We start from the raw sequence: 19,778 nt of genomic DNA on the forward strand, positions 1-19,778 counted from the left end.
GAACCCCCACCATGCCCCAAGATTCTCACTACACCTTTATAAAGATACTGGAAAATATTAAGATACAACCAAACACTCTAATACTGGGTGATTTCAACTACCCTGCCATTAAATGGAAAAAACTACTCAGGTACCAACACCTTTTCCCAACGGTTCTTGAAATCCATAAATTCCAACAACCTAATCACCTAATCCATTGTCCCACCAGGGGCTCCAATAGCCTAGACCTTATCATTACCAACATGGGAGATAGATGCTCCACACCGGTAGTCATCCCCTCATTGGTCAGGTCTGACCATAAGCATATCACCCTTGACATCCACATCCCACCCCTACCGCAAGGAAACCTCCATAAAAAACTTCTCCAAAGCCAACTTCATGCTACTTACATCAGAAGTGACAAATCTTATGACACCCATGCAGAAGGGAGCTGAAAGTTCAACTGCTGAATCCTACACTAAGGCACTGTATGAACACATCCACACGTGCATGAATTGTGCCATCCCAAATAGAACCAAGATGCTCTCCTCCAAAAAAAGGAAGCCAATCTGATGGTCCCCTGCCATAAACAAACTATACAACAGAAGAAAGAAACTGTTGCAGAAAAGAGGAAAATCCCAGGATGCAAAAAACTCCCTTACCAGCCTCAGTAAGAAGCTGAGATCCCTCATAAAATCCTCCAAAACTAGTTATGAAAAAAAAAATTGCCAAAGATTCCAAAGATAACCGTAAGGCATTCTATAGTTATGTCAAGAATCTAAATGGCAAATGCTTAGATATGCTCTGAGCTACAACAGAATGGCATTAAATATACTGTTCCCAAGGATATTGCCAATATCCTGGCAGATCGATTTAGTGCCAACTTCACCCCCCTCTCACCCCTTAAAGGGCCCATCTCAATACCAAAATATTGCCAAATTCCAGTAATCATGGCCACATGGGTAGAAACTGCACTTTCCAAAGCTAGGAATACAGCAGTCATGGGACCAGATGACATCTTGGGCTGTGTACTACATGAACTACAAAATGAACTGGCACCTCACCTAAGTGTCATGTTTAATCATAGCCTCACCTCAGGCTTTATGCCCACTGAGTGTCGCACAGCTACAGTTATCCCACTCCACAAGGGGGGATCCACCTTGGATCCCGGGAACTATAGTCCCATCAGTCTGACAAGCCTGATCTGCAAGGGCATGGAATGCATTATCATGGAACTTATAAACCAAAGCATTGGCAACCTTCAAACACTGGACCCCACCCAGTTTGGGTTTGTGAAGGGCCGATCTTGTCTCCTGAACCTAATTGACTTCTTTGAATCAGTCTCCAGAGCTGTGGATGAGGGTAAGGCAGTCCATACAGCCGATCTGGACCTCACCATGCCTTCAACACCATCCCCCACTCTGGAATCATAGATAAACTTACTAAGCTGGGCATAAATCCCTACATCACTCAATGGGTTGCCAACTGGCTTACTGACAGAACCCAAACTATAAAAGTAGCTGACTCCAAATCCAGCTCCAGACAAGTGACAAGTGGAGTACTTCAGGGTTCAGTCATGGGACTGCTCTTGTTTGGCATCTACTTCTCTGAAGTACAAGCCAACACTAAGGGATTCTGGATAACAAAGTTTGCAGATGACTGCAAACTGGGAGCCATTATTGAATCCCCAAATTATGTGGATATTCTAGAAAAGGGCCTTACAGAAACAGATGCTTGGTGCCAGAGCCATGGGCTCAAGCTTAATGCCAAGAAATGTATAGTTATCCCCTTTGGGAAAAAACAGGTACCCATGAATTCCCACATAGGTGGCAGTACACTAAACACAGAAAGTGTAATGATCGACTTAGGGACACAGGTGGACAGTGGTTCCACTGTTGATAACTACATCGCCACAACAGTCAGGAAATCCTTCTATGTGGCACACCTCATCACTAAGGACTTTTCATCCAGAAAAAAGGAGGTCATTGTCCCACTGTACTCATTCCTCATTAGACCCATTATAGAGTACAACGTCCAATTTGGTATGTAGCTCACAAGACATCTGCAACATCTGGAAAGGCCACAGAAATACCTCACTAAAAGAATCACAGGCCTAAAGCAGATGCCCTATGCTGACCTCCTAAAAAACTCCAGCTATACTCTGTGGCATATCGTCTACTCAGAGGCAATCTCTGCTTAACATACAAGGCCATGTCAAACCATGAGCTGCTGGACATGCTCCACTTAAAGAAATCCCAATCCCTCAGTGCCACACACTCCGGGGATCTAAACCTTGTCATCACAATGAACAAAACATGCTGGAGGGATAAGTTCTTGACCTAGAGACTTCCCATATTCTAGAATAGACTGCCCATATATGTCAATCAGAGCACCTCCTTGACCCTCTTCAAAAGGAACCTTGACGATTGGATGGGAGATAGGAAATTCACCCCGGGGATCATGTCAATTGCCCTGCTAGACAGGGGTCCAGGGAAGTAAATATTGTGGGAAGAAACATCCAGAAAATTGTTATGGCTAGGCTTGTATAGGCCCTAGGGCTGATAGCCTAGTACCAACCTATGAACCTATGAACACACACTTAAAGGTGAGGTTGCACAAAGATATTACACACAGACCTCCCATTACCCATCTGTCAACATGCATGACATATGGTACTCAACAGCATGCAGTGCAGCTATAGTCAATCCATGCTAGCAACAGTATACATGTGTGTGATGCATGGGCTGTGTTAGTAGGTGATGCTCCTTCCCCCGCAAAAAACTGCACCCATGTACACATTATTGCTGTGCACCTGCTCAGCACCCTGCCATGTACTGTGCACCATACCTCATAGGTGTACACACCATTGCTGAATGTATTACTGTGTCAGTTATGTCTGCTCTGCTGCTCACAGCTCCTATGTGTTTGTCTGACACATACCTGGGATGATATGTGGAAAGATGTCATTTGTGAATGCCTGATGTCTGATTTACAGATGTAATCATCAGCGGTGCATGTATGGCCAATACGATACAATTACACTGACAACCATCAAACCTTACCATGGCTATTGGGAGTGTACACACCCTTATTGATATGACGTCCTCTTCCTTGATATGCCATGGGACCACATTAATGCATATGTTAACATTACATGAGCCTGATATGTGACATATGACCTGTACAATCAAATGCAGTGTCAAACAAATGTGTTAGTTGTGCTGATGCTGATTGAGATGCGTACACTTTGTGGGTTCATATGTGTGCACACCCTTATCATGATGGTTTTTGCACCTATTGTTATGTGTACTACAGCAGTCACTATTCCTGGCAGGGGTATACTAGCATGGGCTATATGCATTTGCCAGTATTTGGTCAGTCTACCCTACACATGTCTTTCAGCTCTGCATGATTGCAAGGTCAACTCATGTGCACATCCTTTGGAGTTCACACACTGCCGTCACTATTGCTGTGGAGTCAGGGTTATGTCTGCCATAGTTTCTGACACTGACTGTGTGCAGATATAGCCATTCGTAGCATCCTTTGTATCCCTGCTGCAGTTGTATCCCTGCTGTTGTGTCATGATGACACCCCTCCCACCTTCAGCCTTTTTGTAGATGCTTGACAACTATGGCCTACACATGTGTATCAGTTTCCAGTGTCCCAAACACTGAACAGCATGTGTAATATCCTAGTCCCAGCTAATGAATGGCAAACATACAGGTGTACACTGGCATCAGCACAGTACAGATGGGGATGATGGGTCTGAGGTGGGGTGAGGTGTTGGTTGCGTAGCACATGTATCTTACCTGATACTGTCTGGAGGTTTCCAACATGGTCTTGGTACATCAGTACACATTGCAACACATACCTTTTGCGGACCTTTTCTATTATGCATATGGTACCTTTAGAGAGGCCTGGCTGATGTTTCCTGTGGTACAGCTGTCCCATCTGATTACCCTAACCCATGGGCCACACGTATACAGCTACCAGGCAATTGCTGATATGGGTACTGCACAACTAGTACTTGCTAGACATTCCTGCAACTCCCTCAGTATTGTGGCATGTTACTAGGCAGCCTACATTATCAGTTTGCTACATGTGACATCATCTGTCTTGGATGGCCATCTGTTTATTTCCTACATTATTTTTGTCCCATACATCCTTGCCACATACATGACTGTCTGCATTATTTTCCATGGTATTTGCAAGGTGAGGTATGGCTACATGTCCAAATCCTGGGTGCTGCCTTTTGGGTTTGGGGTCCACGCCATGGCATGTAAGATGTGTGCAAGCCATGGCTACCTCTGTTACAGGTAAGTGGGCACACTTGATGGCCAAATGTCTTGGACAGCACACCATTTCTTGGTGTGACATTGGGGATGCAAAAAGGTGCTAAAGCCTTAGCCTACCCTATTTCCATTCTGATAAACAGATCTATAAAAGAAGGTGAAGTACCATCAATCTGGAAAATCTCACATATCATCCCTTTACATAAAGGTGGACATTCCAATGACTTCTCCAACTATCGTCCCATAGCTTTACTATCCCCTATAGCTAAAATTTTGGAAAAATGCATTCACAAGCAGATAATCACCTTTTTATAAATAACCTACTTGCCAACTGCCAACATGGCTTTAGACCTTTTCATAGTACTACCACTGCCCTGCTATCATTCACAAACTATATCAACAACAACCGTAATAACAATAGACTATCATCCGCAGTTTTCATTGACCTATCCAAAGCTTTTGATATGGTCAACCATCAACTTCTACTCCACACCCTTAAGTCTCTCTCCCTGGATTCTCTATCTTTAAAATGGTTTACATCTTACCTTGGCAATCGTCAGCAGGCCGTATTCTGGCAAAATGAACTATCCAATCACGTCCCAATCTCCCTCAGCGTTCCACAGGGCTCTATTTTAGGCCCACTTTTATTTTCTATCTTCATAAATGACCTGCAATCTGAAATCCCATAATCCACCTGCATTCAGTACGCAGATGACTCTACATTAATCTGCTCTGCTTCCTCACCAACCGAACTTCAGTCAATTACTCAAAAAGCCTTTAACACTGTTGAACAATGGTTCTCCTACCGCTGCCTTCTCCTAAATCCCAAAAAAACTAAATTGCTACTTTTCACCCCAACCCAAAAGTCTTCCCCTGTACAGATAAATCTTATTTCTAATAATGGTACCCTTATCTCACCTGACCCTACCACTAAATTGCTAGGTATAACAATTGACAACAACCTAAACTTTGAGACGCACATAAACAATACAATAAAATTAATCAATAAGAAACTAGGATCCCTCTATCACATCAAACACTATCTTTCACCAGAAGCTAGGTCTGCCATAGCTCAAACTCACCTTTTATCCACTCTGCTCTATGCTGCTCCCATATATACTAATATCTCCAAAAACAACCTCAAGAAACTAGCAACTTCCTACAATAATATTGCTAGATTTGCTACAGGCTCTCCTTTCAGAACCCACCACTGCTTAAATCTTAAACACTTAAACTGGCTTGAGTTCACTAACCAGCTTCAATTTTACCAACTTACTTTAGCCCACAAGACCCTGTATCAACCTAGCAACACTCCTATACTCTCTAGCCTTATCACACCTTATAACAACCTCAAAAATTTACGTTCCTCAAACAAATTACTGATTACCACTACTAAATCAAACAACTCAGCAGGTAACTCCTTGTTCTCAAACTGTGTAGGAAAATTATGGAATAAACGTCCGACCGAAATCACAGCTCAGACTTCTCTGCTACTTTTTAAAAAACATCTAAAATCACATTTTAATAATCACTGGCTATGCACCTGCACTAACCCTGACTAATTTCGTCTCCCTCTAATTCATTCCCTCCCTTCCTTTATGTCTTCATATGAAATATTTACAATCTATCCTGCGTACACTAATTATAAGCATCTCATGCATAAATTATCAGTTACCTATGAACTGGAATACTAAAAAAAAAAAAAAAAAAAAAAAAAAAAATGAAAGGGGGATTTTCGTTTTGACTGTACTATCTTAAATTTCCTAAATATTTTTTCTTAACACTGTAGAACTTCTTTTATGTAATTGTATTATTATGTATCTCTATGTGGAGCTTTTCTCATCGGGCCTCTACTGAAAATGGACATGCATCCAGCTAGACCAGCCTGGTCAACAAATGTAAAATAAATAAATAAAAATAAATAAAAATGTGTTCTTGTTGGAAGGTGCATTTCCATGAAGAATGCATGCAGTCAGTACCTCAACAGCTGTTTCCACTATATTTTATCTGGAGTGTGTGCACACATATGCTTCCAGAGTTTTTGAAGGTATGTATTCCCCATATTTGCTGTCCTAACATACAATTCCATATTACACACTAATTGCTCATGTTATGACCACATTGCAGATTGTAAGAGTTGTCGACTGCAGTATTTTGATATGCCATAGTGTAGATCTGTAACAGTTGCCATTGTAATACTGGCATATACACTGTTGTAACACTGTATAAGGGTGATGTTTCACACATGTCCCTACTGTAGGCTATTTGTCCCACCATTATGTTAATCTCTGTGCACACATTTTGCAATGACAGGATGTTAGTTATATTGCAGGAGTCTGACATACCCTTCAGATACACCATCATGGTAACCACTGTGATGCAACAATAAGTGAACATATATGGCATGCATTATGGGTAGGTGTGTTAAATGCGTGCATGGAATATACCATGGCCATAACATGACCAGTGCGGTGGCAAACCTGAATAAACACCATACTCACCAGCTACAGGCTGCTGCCCTGGAGGTAAACAAGAGGGACCTACATAAGTGTGTGAGAGATGTGATGTCAGTAGCCACAGCTGTGGCATTGGTACAAGGTGGGTGCAGCATTATAGTACATCAACAGTACAAGTCCACAATACTACAGATTATGCACATCTGTTTATTACTACTACGCAGCAACAAACTATATATATATATATATATATATATATATATATATATATATATATATATATATATATATATATATATGTCATCTCACATATGCATGATCTAACTGTACAGATGCAGATGGATACACAACAGTCATCTACTTATCTGCCCTGTCGCCTTACCGGCATGCTCCTCTGCCATTGTGTTGGTAGCACCCACTCACACTATGCTCTCTGCCAGGTGTTGTGTGTGCGGGCAGGCAAGTGCCCCGAGGCTGGCAAGGAGCTCCTCAACATGTGTCAGGGGGGCTGGATAGCATGAGCCCCCCCATTGTGAGCTGATTCCCCCCTGACTGCAGCAGCATGCCAATGGGCATTGTGAAGTAGGTCTGTGTAATGATGCCGGACCTGCTCATAACTGCAGTTATTTAGGCTGACATCATTTACCCTGTGGACAAGATCATTCCACAGGACGGTCCACTCCTGCTGCTCATGGGCTGTTCGGCTGAACAACACCTGGTAGTGCTGCACCAGGTGTGAGATGATGACATCATTCTCCTCTGCTGTATAAATGGGAAGCCTCTCCCTGGACATCTTGCCTGAAAGACATAAAGATAGAAACAGGTCTGTGGACCTCATGCAGCAAGGTTATCATAGTTTTTAATACACATCTTTGTCTCCCCCCACCATATCTGCAATAACAATCTGATCACACAACTCAACTGGTATGTCTACAAAATATCTACCATTGGGATATATATCGTATTATACAACACTTTGTGCTATGTGTTTGTAGTCACGTTCCCTGTGGGGACACTATCATTGGTGGCCTGTTATGGACAATATCACCTGCATGCCATTATAAGGGCCACTATGGTTCCATATATGCATGTGGTCTGTTTGCTATGTGATTGTTGCACATCTGTTGTTTTGTGTTATTGGGGATATCTATGAATGCTGATGGACATGATCTGGGAATGTTTGGACTATTACTACCTACATATGTTCTATAATAGTGATACAATAGCATGTTTAGGGGACAGCTGCCAGCAGAACCACCTCTCCCACCTCATCTGGCCATGTTACCAGGCCACATCACATGTGGGACCCACCCTGTGGCCTCCTTATCAACAGGTCCTGCACTACCTTCAGGTGGAACCACCTCAGGGGATGGTGTTCACCCCCTGGGAGTACACATAGATATGATCCTGTCAACCAAGGTCAGGTCCAGGGTTTGGTGCCTAGGGAGCTCCACAGGGACTTGGGGGATGTGCTAAAGCATCTTGAGGCCCTCAGCACACACTCACAGTGTCTGCATGCTCCTTCTGCTCAGCCTCCGGCCCAGGCACCTTCAGGGCTGTGAAGCTGATGTTGTGACTATATTGCGGAAAGGGAATATTTCCATTTACTGCACTGTAGTGTGATCTCGGAGTTGGTATATTAAAGAGCAGGGGGTGTGGGGGGTGCAGGGAGGCTTGCCCCCTCCTTACAACAGTTATTTAACTGTTGAACTTTTTTCTTTTTTTTTTTAGTTTGTATTGCTGAAACTTTGATTAACTGTGTTCGATGTTTAAGGTTTCGAAGTTTCAGCAATTTGATAATGTAATAAGAACCCAGTAGCAATACCTCTTACAAGAGGACTTGCAGACTCAGCTCAGCTACATATTTGTATAAGGTTACAGACCTACAGACAGTGTAAGTAGTGCTGTCATATGCATTGTATAGCACCAGTGTTACAGGGTTTGTGTGTACATATTAGTTTTTCATGGAATGCAGTCTGTCTGCACAGCTCTCAACTGTGGGGCCCATCTACATGATGGCCAGAGGATTGCTTGTTATGTTTTGTCTGTCCACCACACAAGTCTTGTGTCAGATATATCACTGGCATTGTGTCTGTTGAGTGTTATCAGTACATAGCTAAATCCATTTGCGTTTCTGACTTTATATTCCTGACTAAGGGTATGTTGCAGACTATTCTGTAACAACAACAACTTTCTTAGTGTATAACAACACTATTTCAAATATGTCCCTGTGTTCCGGCCTCTGTCCTCAAGCTATATACGAGGCTTTGTCCATATGACATCCAGTAAGAGGTTATGTAGTGGCCTGTGATTATGTTGTGCTGCCATTCCTGCCATCATTCCAGTGCTGTTGCGGTCCCCAAACATATTGTGGGGTATGGTCCATATATATGTGGGCTACAGCTGCACAAAACATGTGTGCCCTTCTGCAGTCCAGAGGTCAGTGTATGTAACAGTGTTATATGCCTCTGTAAGTCAGTCTATGGGGGAGGGGTATGCACCATATATAACCTAGGCTGTTACAAGATGAGAGGGATATCAGTAGTAAGCCGTCTTAAGGTATATGGCTGTACATTTTCATACATTTCACCTTGGGAACATTGGTGGCCTAGTGCTTACTGTCATACAGACTGTTTTGTTTGTCAGTGTGACAGTGATGTTTTCAGTTAAGCATTGTTATGTAACAGATGCATCCTCATTGTGGCAATCTAATTCTTTTCCCTCTAGGGGTTGAGTACAGAGTCTAATTGGAGGTTGCTGAACTATACATCTGCATTACTTACTGTTAATTGATTGTTATCCTCTGGCCCAACCTTTATTTACAGTTGTACTACTTGAAGGTCCTGGCCTGGACAGCAACATATGTTATGCTTTCAGATTACTGTATAAAGTGATCTGCTTGAGAGTTGCATTACTCAGTTAGTATGAATTTCAAAGACCTAACAGCTATATGACATGGCATATACAACTGTAATAGTACACAAATAAACATTACTTATGTATGCAAACCTGTGTGTGTTGTCATATCCTTTGACTTCTCTGTGGGTATATGTTTCATGCAACAATTGTCTTTTGTATGAGTGAATCATACACCATCCATTTGAAAAGGTGGCAACTGTAGGATTACTGGCAGGCTGTTCAATATGCTGTGCACCCTCTAAATATGTATCTTCCTATACATATCTATGTGTGTGTATGTGTAGTTACATATATATATATATATATATATATATATATATATATATATATATATGCATATATGTGTGTGTGTGTGTGTGTGTGTGTGTGTGTGTGTGTATGCATCTTTGGAATGTTTATTGCTTCCACATTGTACATTCCCTATGGTAGCCAGACTGCACTGCATGATATGTTATTGATACCATCCTGTCATCATACAGTTGGGATGAATTACTGTTAACGTCTTGTGGCTATGTTGTGTAGGGTCCTGGGTATGGGACTTGCAACAGTTGGTATTGTGTTGCAGGGCAGATCTTTTTGGCTGTGGGGGATGGGGTGATATCAATCCTTAGAAGAGGTATTTAGCTTCGGTCCCCTCACCCCCATTAATTGTGCCTTTTGTCATATATGTATTTATTTTCTCTTTTATATATATATATATATATATGTGTGTGTGTGTGTGTGTGTGTGTGTGTGTGTGTGTGTGTGTATATTTATATACATATGTATATATATATATATATCTATATCTATATATATATATATATATATATATGTATGTATACACACACACACACACACACACACACACACACACACACACACACACACAAATACATCTACATGTATAAATACAATTCCTGTACTGTTGAATGACTGTGCTGGATGATATGTTTGTGAAAATAGTAAAGACCAAAAAATGAGAACAGTCACCACGAACAAATCTCTTAAGTAGACAAATTCCAAAGTAATCACAGTTCAAACAATCATTTCCACGATAAAGATGTAAAAAACCGTTTATTTGGACCAAGGATGAGCGCTTTCGCATAGTTAGACTATGCTTCATCAGATACAATAACATAACAATTCTAGGACAAATAAATAGCCCAACTTTTGGCGGGCTCATTAAATTAAACCTTAATTACCTCTTAATAAGACTCAGCCCATCATGACATTTAAATTGATTTAAAAACCAAACACACTATTTCTTCACTTTCAATATTAAAAGTTGACACATGACATTTCAAAACATTGCTAGGATTTTACTAGAAAGTAAGACACTACAAAGTTCAGGCAGTCATTAGAATAAAAGCTATAAAAGCGTACTGCAAAAATGCATGTTCAATAAAATTACTAAACAGAAACGCTAACTTCATGGCGTATAACGTTCACTTACAGTCTACATCACTTGCATACTCTTGATTGTATAAACGGATATTGCCACAATGCTCATAGTCTCTTAAAATATATATGCCTATGAATTCCGTACCTTGATTGTCCAGAATTTTACAAGAAACAAGTCCTTAATCACAATTCCATCGGCGGGGTAAACTCCACCAAAAAGAAACATCAACATGCTGTCAACTCCATTGTGAGCTAAACCTCACTCCATTCGCTAATGACATCACATGTCTTAGGTATTCTAAAGGGAGTGCATCCTACTCTAAATAGTTGTCCCCCCGGTCCTAGTACAAGACACTTCAACTCGCACACTAAAAAGATACAGTAAACACTCAATATTTGTGTGCATACGAACTTACACATCACAAAAATCTTGTTAGTATTTCAAAAATGTGTAAACAATTCCTACTATTTAAACAATATATATATAGAAAGTATATCGTAATGGACATAAAAGATATAGAAAAATAAAGCCAAAATCATTATAGGCATATATTTTTTTTTTGATAGTCCATTCATATACCGGAGACAATCCCTGGAGCCTCTATGGTTCTCGTTCACTTTCATATGCAACAGGATATATCATACTGCAGTGTGCTTAATCAAGCTAAAAATAAGCACAAAAGCATTATTAAGTTAAACTATGGAAAATCATCAATTACATTATATATTATAAATTTAAAAGATTAGCAAAAGATTCCATGAAGTCACTATAGTATACATACTAATACCTCACTTCAAAACATATATAAAAAATACGTAAAAATACATAACAATATCAAAAACATGTAAAAAACATGTGTATCCTTAACACAAAAGATATATATATATATAAAATATATATACATGCAGATATATATATGTAACAATAATAAGGGTACATTAGTCCCGGTGCGCACCTGAATCTATTTTAAAAATCAATACTAATACTATATGACAATATTACAGCATTCAAGGCAGCTAATCTTAACCTATGATAAGCTAAAGACATATCACCTATTAAAAATGTCCTTAATTTTGCACCTTGAAAAAATATATTGATACAAGATCAAAAATCAATATAGCAATCTATATATTATACTTATAATGAAACATCATTATATCAAAACTGTGCCCTTACAATATAAATAATGCCATAAATATTATTATGTATATTTACCTCAAATATATACATCAACATGTATAGTATTATAAAGTATATACTATGTTGTTTAACCAAAACAGTCATCGAATGGTGCAGACCATAATATTAAAAACCAAATTTCCAAAGGGGCAAACTACCCCTGTCATTAAATACTCATGTGTCAAAACTTATGTGGAACTATAAATAACAAGGGGGCACACACCCACATGCTACAAGTCGAAAAAATATAACCTAGTGCTCAGTAGTGTCACCATAATCATTATTAGATGGTATAGTATTATATATTCCTCAAAGGCATATCATGAAGTAGACTACTAACTTCATCTACGTTCAATCAGCACGGGTTTTAAAGAGATGGAACTATTCAGCCCTGGTGAAATATGTGCCGCTAATTTCAGTATCCAATGTAATTCAACCCTAGCCAATTTCTGTTCAATACTACCTCCTCTTACAGTTGGAATAATTATATCCAGGACCCTAAATACAAATGAATGAGAGGGGCACTCATTAACATGCCTGGCCAATGCATTTGTATCCTCATGTTTGCGGATCTCATAGAGATGATCATAGATACGGTCCCTTAATCTTCTCTTAGTTAGACCCACATAAAATGCTGTGCAAAGAGAACAGGTGGCCAGGTAAATCACATTCTTGGTGTTGCAGTCAGCATAATATATAGGTCTGAAGACAAGATTCATACTCGGATGTTGGTAGATCTGTACCCTGCTTATACTATTACACCTGGGACAGTGTAGACAAGGGTATGTTCCTTTTCTCACTAAGTCCCCTAGTATTAAACTGGTGGACTTTCTTACATTCGTAACTTGTCGATCATTACAAAGTTGCCTTTTAAGATTTTTACTATTACTATAGCAAAATGTTGGTGTAGGGCCTACAATACTATTGATCTCCTTGTTAACTGTAAGAACATTCCAATGCTTCCTTATCACACTTCTAACACTCTCCACCTCATTAGTGAATTTGATAACGTAACTCAGCCTCTTTCCATGAATATTGGAGCCAGAGGTAGCTTCCATCCTACGTCCACTCGGATTGAAAAACTCTGAATGAGCATCATGTTCCAGGTCACCAATGATTTCCTTCCTCACTCTTTTAACCATGTTCATATCATACCCCCTATCTCTAAATAGAGATTCCATAATGCTGGCTTCTTTCAAAAGATCATCTCTGTGTTGACAGAGTCTAGATACTCTAATGAATTGACTGGTAACTATGCCTCTAAAAGTGTAGGCTGGGTGCATACTATCTGGTGCCAATAACGCATTTTTCCATACAGTTTTTCTGTATATCTTAGTGACAACCTTACCTTCTTCTGTCAGTCTAAGTGTGACGTCAAGAAAATTAACTTCATAACATGAGGTCTCTACAGTGAACTTCAGGAAATCAGTTGTGGTTTGTAGATAACCAAGGAAGTGATGGAAACTGTCAGTCGTGCCTTCCCATATTATAAGTATGTCATCTACAAACCGTTTATAATATCTTATGAATCTAAAAGATTCATGGGTGAAGAGAAACAACTTTTCCCACCAGTATACCACCAAGTTAGCATAGGTATTGGCACAGGGGGTGCCCATGGCAACCCCCCATGCCTGTAGGAAATACTCATTCTCAAATATGAACACGTTGTTGTTAAGAACTAAGTCAAGTAACTGAGTTATCAATATTATTCTGTCATTAGAGAATTGAGTTTCTTTATGCAAAAGCTCTCTGATATACTGTAACCCTTTGTCATTAGGGATCGAAGTAAAGAGCTTCTCCACATCCATAGTTATAAGTATGTATTCTGTGTCCCTCATTTCTAAATGTAGGTCCTTGAGGCTATCTATAAGTTGGTAAGTGTCACTAAGGATGGTATCACAATTATTCACTACAGGATGTAGGAGGCTCTCCAAAAAGGTTGATATATGGGCAGTTACCCACCCTTCACCCGCTACAATGGGCCTCATCGGGATGGGCCAAGTCTCTTTATGGATCTTAGGGAGACCCTTCACGATGGGAATAACAGGATCAGACACTAGTAGATAATCATACATTTCTACACTGATTTGCCTGCATAGTAGTAGATCATATATACTATCTTTGACTATATGTATAATGGAGGAGACCTGCTGTGCAGTGATGTGTTTATACGTATTTTGATCAGACAATAACAACCTCATGCTATTCACATAATCATCCACATCCATCAACACTACGCCGCCTCCTTTGTCAGCAGGCTTCACAATCAAGTTGTTATCACTTCTCAATCTAGCCAAAGCTTGAAATTCCTCTCTATTGAGATTACAAAACCTTCCTTTCATATTATTATATGCCACAGAGAACAGAGTATATAGATCCCTTTCACACAGGTCTAAAAAACATTGTACCATTGGATGTATGGGAGGTGTGAAAGTACTTCTGTTCTTAAACATAACACAAGGTTTAGTTTCCTCATTATTCATGGCCTCATCAGTGGAAAATAACAGCTTAAGGCAAACTCGCCTACAAAACAGTCTTAAGTCCAATAAAGTGTCCTCTAATGATGATCTAGCTGATGGAATAAAGGTGAGCCCTCTATTGAGGAGGCTATGCATAGCTGTGTCCATAGTATAGCTAGAAAAATTAAACACAAGAGTCAGTATCTGGTCCTTCTGTTGGCCATGCTGCCTTCTTCCGAGTACTTTCGTTTTCTCGGTCCCCTGCTGCTGGATCGCCCCCTGGGTTTGGGAGCAAACTTCCTTTGATAGGGTAAAAAAGGTGGATTCATGGTGCCTGGTGCACCACTGCTTTTAGACACGGCTCCTGGATTCCTATATCCTTGCAGAGCCTCTTGATTAGGTGGAGGTGTGTCCGTAGTTGGAAGATCTATAGGATCTAAATCACTGACCCTATTAGAGGAAACCACTGTCTGTGGAATAAATTGAGAATTGTTGAGTTGCTGAAATAAATTGTTGGTAGATTCTACGTTTGCTGTCACATTATTATGCTTTTGTACATTCTGCATAGAATTAACTTGACCATCCTGATGCCTAGGCCATACAAAGACATGACCGTTCTGGAAGTCCAAGAGATCTCTCCTTAATTTATGCTGTTTGGTCTTACCTAACCTCTCACCAAAAGATTTTACTTGTGTAAGGACCAAATGAAGTTTTTCTGTACAATACTCTGAATTGAAGTTATCCACTATCCTTTGATAAACCACATCCATTTTAGCACGAAGGTCATTTTCCAACGGAGAAAAATAATTCAAAAGTAGTTTTACATAGTCAAATCCCAAACCGATGTTTAAGTCTTGCCACTGCTTTAATAAGGAAGGATGGGAGTCCCCATACGTAGGCATGCAGAAAACCCGCATGCCTCTGGGGACTACCTTATGATGCAAGCAAGCTTCTAGGTGTAGTCTTTGCCACATATACCTTTGAAGCTGGTAAAGATTATTCTCAAGCATTTTTAGTTGTTCATGGAATTCTTGTAGATTTTCTCCATTATCAGTCATCGACCTACGGGTCCCCACTTCATTCAAGTCCAGTGACAATAAAGGGTTCAATTCGTGTGCGAATAAATCCGTCCACAAACGAGACAAGTCCCTCGACCCTGGATTAGAAGCAGCCCCAGCACTCTGACCTTCCATCGTGTGCGTTGGGTAGTGAACAAAATGCAGAAGCACAAACAAATTATAAAGAACACGACCCAAAGCTGAAGACGTTCTCACCAAAAAGAAAACCAATAGTAAAGACCAAAAAATGAGAACAGTCACCACGAACAAATCTCTTAAGTAGACAAATTCCAAAGTAATCACAGTTCAAACAATCATTTCCACGATAAAGATGTAAAAAACCGTTTATTTGGACCAAGGATGAGCGCTTTCGCATAGTTAGACTATGCTTCATCAGATACAATAACATAACAATTCTAGAACAAATAAATAGCCCAACTTTTGGCGGGCTCATTAAATTAAACCTTAATTACCTCTTAATAAGATTCAGCCCATCATGACATTTAAATTGATTTAAAAACCAAACACACTATTTCTTCACTTTCAATATTAAAAGTTGGCACATGACATTCCAAAACATTGCTAGAATTTTACTGGAAAGCAAGACACTACAAAGTTCAGGCAGTCATTAAAATAAAAGCTATAAAAGCGTACTGCAAAGATGCATGTTCAATAGAATTACTAAACAGAAACGCTAACTTCACGACGTATAACGTTCACTTACAGTCTACATCACTTGCATACTCTTGATTGTACAAACGGATGTTGCCACAATGCTCATAGTCTCTTAACAATTTGTTTGTGAAAATATCAGGGTTATATATACTTGACATGGCTTAGTGGTAAATCCCTTTGGCCATGTTGTGGAGGGTACTGGGTTTGAGCTTTGCAAAGGCTGTTTATTCTGTTGCTGGGCAGAACAAGGGCCGTCAGATACAGAGTGATTAAGGCACTTTTAAGCAGTTATAAGTGGGTTGGTACAGGTTTGCGCGAAGGTAAGCACTGCTAACTTCTGGTTATAGTTTCTTATAATCAGTTAGCTTCTAAATTTCTTAACCTGTATAGGCATTGCTTACTCCCATGCAAACAGGCTTAAACCCGCTTACTGCTACTTAAAAGTGCTTACTCCCGCTTACCCTGTGCTAATTTCTTTAAAAGAAAAGAAAAAAGGTTGATGGGAAACTGGCGAAAAAGGGGCACAAAGAGGGAAAGACCATAGGGAAAATAACTATGGATGTGCATGACAGGTGTAGGGAAGGTCCAGAGGTGCCCATTTCTTCTAGAGCAACAGCTGTACATATGATTTGGATGCAGATTTGGACACTCATACCCATGAGAGAGGGGTGAGGACAACAATAATAAGTTGTGAAGCCAATTAGGCCAGATTACATGTGTCCAGTGGACACATGTGTAAAATGGACAGCTATGTGTGGGGCAAGATTTATTTTTGGGAACAGATTGTCCTTTTTTTATAAGGTGAAAGTAGGATGTTGGGGAGGGATAGTAGGTATATTTGGGGAGGTAGGTTAGGTAGGATAACAGACAAGACAGACAAGACAGCATACAGAGGTGGTATATAACACATGTGAGGGGTAAATACCTTGGATGGGGAGGGCTGTTTGGAAGTCAGAAGCCCATGAGCCCCCTAGTGGAAACAGTGGGACTGAGGTCCTCACCCAAGGACAGTCACCACTGTACCTTCATGGCCCCAAAGGTGGCTTTGCTGGGGGTTGATTAGGAGGGGCAGGCTGACCCTCTAGTTGTGCCACGTGGCCCTCAAGCTGGTGTAGATGATCTCCAAACTCCCTGCGGAGTTCGCTACACACCAGACCATGAACCTGACGTTGGGTGACACTATTATGTCCGCGCCCACTTCCAGAGGGGTGAGCCCCATCCCTTGAGAAAGTTGCACCCAAAGGTGGTGCAGGACCAGCAGATGAGGGGGTCCTGGCGTGGGACCCAGACATACTGGTGCCTGGTGCCACAGCCAAATGAGGTGGGAGAGATGGGTCCGCTGGGACCGGCCTTCCCAAACATGCTATGGTGTTTCAATTATAAAACATATGTGTATTAGTAATAGTCAATTCCAGGATTAAGTATAACAGCATGCATAGATATTCCCATTAACCCAAAACACCAGATATGGAACAGTTACATAGCAACCAAAACACATGCATATATGGAACCACATTGACCATTACAACAGCATGCAGGTACATTGATGGCAGCATGCTACCAATGTGGGAGTACTTCAACATGGCACATGCATAGAAACAAATTTCAATATTTATCAAACAATAGGACATATTTACCAACAGTAGATTTAATTGTGCATATACCTATTGAGTTGTGTATTTAGATTATTGTTGCAGATATGGTGGGGGAGGAGAAATATGTCAATTAACAACTTGTATATCCCTGCAGTTCTCATTGCTTTCTTAGTCAGTGCTGTGATCTGTACCTTACAGGTATTATTACACTACACTATGGCCTTAGTTTGGACAGTGGTATGGATGTAGACAACTATATACATAAACTGTGTTTTACCTGCAGTATACACCTCTTACCTGGTATACCTGTGGAGGTATTGTTTGTTTACACTACTTAACTATTTATATGCATATTCCCAGATTCCAGGTTGATGTTATGCACATACCTCTTCATCTCTTATTGCACACACTCTGGGCATGTCTTAACAACATGCAAGTAAAACCGGGACATATTTTGAAAATTAACCTCATAAACCTTTGGTGAGTTGTACAATGACAGGTTTGTTTTCAAAGACATTTTCCAAATATTTACAGGCCTGACAGTCAGTTATATGACATTCAGTGCTGCCTAAATGTCAGAGATTAGCACGCTGATATCCCAGGGGACAGGGTAACAACCAGCAGATATGGGCCAAGTCTCTGGACATTCCATACAGATCTGTGCAGTCGAGGGGTATGAGTCTGCATACAGCTTACTACCACTCCCAGGAGTTGAACCATGGCTGTGTGTGCTAAAATAAAACAGTGTACATCACAGTTGGGTGTGCTATATAGATATTTGTTTTTTCTCTGAATTCTTTATATAAGTCTCCTGTGGTTTTACAATCTGACCCTGTAATTACAACACTCTTATACAGGGTTTCCTAGAGAGTTTTATTATGTAGCACTGTGTGGATGTCAGTGATGAGTAATACCTTATTAGTCACAGATACTGCAACACTAACACTGCCATACAATACCAGACTAAACATTACTAGTCCAGGATTTCAACCTTTTATTTCTAGGCACAGTTTTCATATCTGACTGACCTGTGAGGGGAATGTTTGTTAATACTACCTGAATGTTGTCACACATATTACCAGATTCCCCATTATTATGCACATACGTCTCACTCTGTTACTGCACACACTCTGGTCATAGCTTCACAAAATGGGGGTGGAGTTGGGACATACTTTGCGTATTACTCTCATAACACTTTGGTGAGTTGTTAGTGACAGGTTTGTTGTTATGGATATATTTCTGACAGTTATGATGTCTGACAATCAGTTATATGTCATTATTTGCTGCCTAAACTTCTGGGATTATCTCGCTGATTTGCCAGGGGGACAGGGTGACAGGCAGGGGACTTACACAAATTATCTGGACTTTCTGACAATATCTGTACAGTTGTGGGGGTATGATTCTGCATACAGCTTACTATCACTCCCAGGATTTGAACTATGGTTGTGTGTGCTAAAAATACAATACTTCACATCTCAATTGAGTGTGCTATTTGGATTATGTTGTCTATCTTTTCACTGTTTTCTGTCTAAGTCTCTCTCAGTTGTACAATATGAACTCTTGTGATTACAACAGTCATATACAGACATTCCTACACATTTTATTTATGTAGCACGGTGTGGGTAACAGTGCTTAATACAACAGTACTATTAAGAGATTGCAACACTACATTACCATATGATACCAGAGTAAACACAAGCAGTCCAGCAGTTAGACCTTTATTGCCAGGCTGTTAACCTTTTGTTTACATACAACCTATATGAGACTCTTCCTGCCATATTG

The sequence above is a fragment of the Protopterus annectens genome, chromosome 2.part0, assembly GCF_019279795.1.
Source record: "Protopterus annectens isolate FY-2018-M chromosome 2.part0, PAN1.0, whole genome shotgun sequence".
In the NCBI taxonomy this organism is placed as follows: Eukaryota; Metazoa; Chordata; order Ceratodontiformes; family Protopteridae; genus Protopterus; species Protopterus annectens.